At 42.0% G+C, this 5,124-nt stretch overlaps 1 protein-coding gene across 2 annotated transcripts in view; it reads right to left on the bottom strand.

Annotated features, from left to right (window-relative positions):
• The window catches only part of Frs2 (fibroblast growth factor receptor substrate 2), a 47,459-nt gene that overhangs the window by 15,889 nt on the left and 26,446 nt on the right, over positions 1-5,124 (bottom strand). For both annotated transcript variants that reach the window (XM_004632156.2, XM_023716315.1), the window contains exon 3: positions 3,819-3,913. The gene's annotated coding sequence lies outside the window, so the exon portion shown is untranslated. The remainder of the gene's footprint in view (positions 1-3,818; positions 3,914-5,124) is intronic.

Genomic DNA, 5,124 nt, shown 5'->3' with positions numbered 1-5,124 from the left:
AAGTAGGTGCTTTAGACCACTGAGCCATCTCACCAGCCCTCCATTTTGTATCTGTGTATTCAGAGAGGTTGGGATAGATATATAGTTACATTCTCTTAATGAATAGAATGATTTGTTTTAATGGTGTTTGTAAATGGGATATCATGTCTGCATCTTGTACAGCAATTAACCACTAGGAACAATGTATGCGATGTGTTAATTATTGAACCTGTCCTACCAATTTGATTTGAAACTATCGCATTGCTATTTATCAATAAAATTAAGGCTAAATAAATAAATAAAATAAAATTCATTGTAGTGGGCCAGCCAGATAGCTCAGCAGACCAAAGCACCTGCTTAGGCAGACGCAGTGGCTGGGGCTCAATTCCCAGGTGCCATGACGGCCCTGCCCCTGGGGCGAGCTGAGACAGTGATTGAGACTGGGCGTAGTGGCACACGCCTGTAATCCCAGTGCTTAGGAGGGTGAGAACATGAGAATTACCATGAGTCTAATCTACCTAGTGAGACCCTACAGACCCTGTACTACATACATTGAAAACAATAATTAAAGAAAATAAAATACACTGTAGCTCAGAGAAAAGAAATTAAGTTAGAAAAGAAAAGAAAAATAAGACCGAACCCCAGAATAGCAACAGTACAAATGAAAAAGGGATGAATTCGAGGCATTTAAAAACAACATCTAGTGTATAGCTTGACAGAATGAAAGCAAGAGGCAGTTTCTAGCATGAAAAATGCAATATGCTGGTTCCCTGACCTGAGATACTGGTAGCCTTCAAGAGGAAGCAATGATGAGTAGTTTAGTTTTAGATATGCTAAACTAAATGGCTAACAACCCATCAAATAGAGATAAGCAAAGAAAGGTTAAGTATACAGGTACAGATTTGATAGAAAAGATAAAAAGATTAAAAAAACATTTTTTTGGTTGGTGCAGATTTTGGTGGTACTAGGGACTGACCCCAGAGCCTCTGCACTGGGTTATGTCTTTAAAACACTTTACATCTTTTAAAAAAGTATTAAGATAGAATCTCTGTAAGCTGCTGTGTGTGCTGGGATTACAGACGTGCCACACCTCGTCACATACCATATCTGAAACCACAAAGAAGACACTTGCTCAAGGGGGCTCAGAAGAGGATGCAGATCCGTGGCTGAAGTCCTGGGGGCATACACATGCGCTCGAGTAGAGGCGCAGAGGGAAGCAAGGGAGAAAAAGAGACCAGAGCAGTGTAGGCTAAAGAAAGCATCCACAAAGAAGCACCATGGGGTCCTGGAAGAGGTGGGCATCAAACTGCAAGGAAGCCAGAAGGTGAGGAAGATGTCCTCAGAGGATGCAAACTGCCCCTTCCAAAAGTGACTGAGAAAATAAGTACCGTTCTAGGGTTTAGACAGACACAGGTTCAAAAGAAAATGTCTGAGTTACTGTGTTAAGATCACATAAATTTTTGTTGTTTTTTGGTACCAGGGATCAAACTCAGGATCTTGGGTTTGCCAGGCGGGCCCTTATGCATCTAAGCTATCTCCCCAGCAAGACTATATAAATTTAAGTAGGTTTATTATCATCAGTTCATCAGGAAAGGTCAGAAATACAGAAGAAAAAAAAAAAAAAAAAAAAAAAAAGAAAGAAAAAGAAAAAGAAAAAAAAGAAGAGCTAATTGATGAATCAAGATGGAGGCTGAAACTGAAGGCGAGGAGTTCCAGGGCTCTGACTGAGAGGTCTATGCAGAGCAGGGGGGCTGCCTCTCCTCTAAGGAAAAGAGGAGAGACATAAGGATGGACAGGGCATAAAGTTGCATGAAGCAGGCAATGTCTACGGCCCTAGATTTTCTACATACAGCAGAAGGCAAGACATGCAGAGATCTGAGGAGGCCGGAGGACGACCTGTCAAGGAGCTACCCAGGAAGAGTGAAGGGCCCAAGAGGGCTGAAAGCAGAACTCAGCAGTCACAGGGAACAGACAGCTCAGCAGGCCAGCCAGGACAGAGGAGAGGGGGCAACACAATGATGGAATGTTGGCCATGCAGGAGTTCAAGTGATAGATGTCAGACCTGGTTAGGAAAGAGGCAAAGAACAAAGAGGAGGGCTAACAAAATAAAGGAAAGTGAAGACCAAAAAAAAAAGGCAGCTCCAACAATGTTAAAGTATAGGTTTACAGTGTTACTATGAATGTGGAATTAAAATGTTGGAACAGGCAGCTCTGCTGCATTTTCCATCTTCTGGAAAATGACTTTTTTTTTTCTTCTTCTTCTTCTTCTTTTTTGTATTTTAGGATAGGGTCTACAGGGTCTCACTGCATAGATCAGACTTGTAGTGATACTATTTACAGCCTCCCAAGAGCTGGGATCACAGGTGTGCACCACCACACCCAGTCTCAACTGCCATCTCAGCTTGCCCTGGGGGCTGGTCCAGCACAGCAGGCCCAGGGATCAAACTCCTGGCCCCTGCCTCTGCGTAGGCAGGTGCTTTAATCTGCTGAGCTATTTGGCTGACTCTAGAAAATGACTTTTTAATGTGGAATTTTCACCCACTCTTCCTGAACCATAAACTCTTTGGAAAAAGGAAAGATGGGATTCATGACCACCACATGAATATTTGGAGAGCACATCTGAGTTACACGAGGCCTAATAATGTACAGTAAATACTGCACACACTTCATGACAACTCGTGTGATCTCATGGGCACCACTCCTCTCCAAGCCTGCAGAGCTGCAAAAGCAAACATCGTCTTACGCTTGCTCCCTCAAGAGAGCAGCTAGGCACATTCAGAAACAAAAGGTCATTTCAGTATGGGAAGATCAATACTTTAGCAAGGTTGCTGAATTAGTAAACACTCAGTTTAATTCAAGTAATTTGCCCATATTTGGGGGGAGTTGGGGAAAGTCAGCAAGTCAGGAGGCAAAATGGTTGCCTCCTCAGTTTAATATGCGTGAGATCCAGGCCTAGCCCAGGCCCGGCAAGTGTGTGGGAGAGCTGCCTCTCCCCTCTACCTCACCTTGTCCCCTCCAGACTCAGCTCAGGCCTGGCATACAGGCCTGGGGTGAAACTCTGCAGCTGGAATCCCTGTAGAGAATGTAGGGGACAGAATCACCCAGCTAGTCCAGGAGCAGAACATCTCGCCAGAGGGGCACCACAGTTTCACTCCCAAGGGCAGCAGCAGGAAGGAGCTACGCACAGCAGCCAGACCCAAGCCAGGCACAGCTGGATAAATCTAAACTTTGTAGATCTGCACCTGAACTTCAGTAGGTGCTAAGGCTATAACTGCAACAAAGATCTACAACAAAGATCAGAAGACAATGCTACACAAAATGACAACGAGAAGGAGCAAAATGCAATCTCGGACCCCAAGCTCACCCATAACAAGTGCAGAGGACACTAACACAGAACAAACTGGGAATCACACAGCTGAAAGCAATAAATCAACAGCTTCTGAAATAAAGAAACAGCTACAGAAAGGTACAGAGGAACTCAGATTGGAAATGAAAAAAGAAATCCCTGAATTAATAACACCTACAATAAAGAATCAAATGCAGAAACATATGGAGGAAACTCAATGCCCACCCAGAACAAGTGCAGAGGATACTAGCTCAGCTCAAATGTATGAATTAATAGCGTCGAAAGTAAATAAGCAAGAGCAGAAAGGTACAGGGGAACTCAGAGCAGAATTCTTTTCTGAAATAAAAAGCTCAGTTTAAAATATGTGGGTTGTACAGGTACAGACTCTGTGATGACCATGACCAATATGTATGTCTAAAGCGCACCAATAAAATCTGATCTTTAAAAATGTAAGTTGCAGACTTAGCCCTTTTGTTTGTAAATCCTAACTTACCTAGATATGGCCATTAATATTCTTAGCCTTTGCTGCTGCATCAGGAGTTTAATCATATTTCAAAATACCATGTTTTCTTTATTTGCTGATTTAACCTAGAAAAAGAAGAAGACAGTTAACAATGTGTTCCTTCTAAAATAGTAATTTTCACCGGAGAGATGCCTCAGCAGCAAAGCATCTGCCTGGGCAGTGCAAGGTCCCGAGTTCTATCCCCCATACGAAAAAGAAAAAATTCAATGAGATTTCTAGTAGCACTCAGTTAACCTAAAGAAATTCAAGTCTAAAACAATTATTAAAAATTTAACATATAAGATCATTTTTTGAAAATTAATGTTCTATATGTTACCATTCTTTTTCAAAACAAAGTAAAAGTGCCGTAGCTTCTAAGTTCTGCAAAGTTTCTGCCTTCTGCAGTTGTAGCTATGACACCAGATAGCTCACTTCTCTATACTGACCTCTTGAACCCTAAAACAAGAGGTTAGTTGAGCCACCTTCAAGATTCCATTCCAGCCCCAGTTTAGCCAGTGGCAGACTCACTTCCCAGTCAGCGTGGGGACTTTCTCTAAGCCTCTCTTACTATTATCCAAAAGAGCTGACTCTTTAAAAACTCCACCCACCCCGTGCTTCCACAAGATCCCCAGAACTAGTGCAGAGAACCCATTTAATCACAAGACTGTAAGACTAAGCACATCCTAGAAGTCACAACATAGTGACAGTACAGAAACAAGTAAATCTAAAGTTAGAATATATTTTTTGGAAACATTTTGGTCAATTTATTCAGTCTTTACAACAAAGAAATAAATCAAACTCATTCAAAAAGGGGCACTAATACAGCATTTACTGAACATCTATGTGGCATCAGGCATTGTTTTAGGAATTAAAAGAAGACTCTCCTCTCATTCTGCATATGAATTATGTACAAATATAACTGCTACCCAAATGGCACTTCAAAAGCAGGTACCCATGCATAGTGAACAATTTATTTTTTGTTTATCAGATATAGTCATGCAAGACATGGTCTTGCTATATAGTTCATGCTGGCCTTCAACTCACTGTGTAGTCCAAGCTGGCCCCAAATCCATGAAAATTCTCCTGCCTCAGCTTCCCAAGTGCTAGGATTACAGGAGTGTGCCACTGTGACCAGCCACAGTGAATAATCTTAACTCTGGATTTTAAAGACCCTATATATTAAAATCCGCAAGCCAGGTGCTTGCTTCTACCCCTTGTGAACTAACACATTCTCTCTTTCTCTTTCTCTTTCTCTTTCTCTTTCTCTTTCTCTCTCTCTCTCTCTCTCTCTCTCTCT

The sequence above is a fragment of the Octodon degus genome, unplaced genomic scaffold (genome assembly GCF_000260255.1).
Source record: "Octodon degus isolate 3935 unplaced genomic scaffold, OctDeg1.0 scaffold00047, whole genome shotgun sequence".
Lineage (NCBI taxonomy): Eukaryota > Metazoa > Chordata > Mammalia > Rodentia > Octodontidae > Octodon > Octodon degus.
This window is presented reverse-complemented; position numbering and strand designations above follow the sequence as displayed.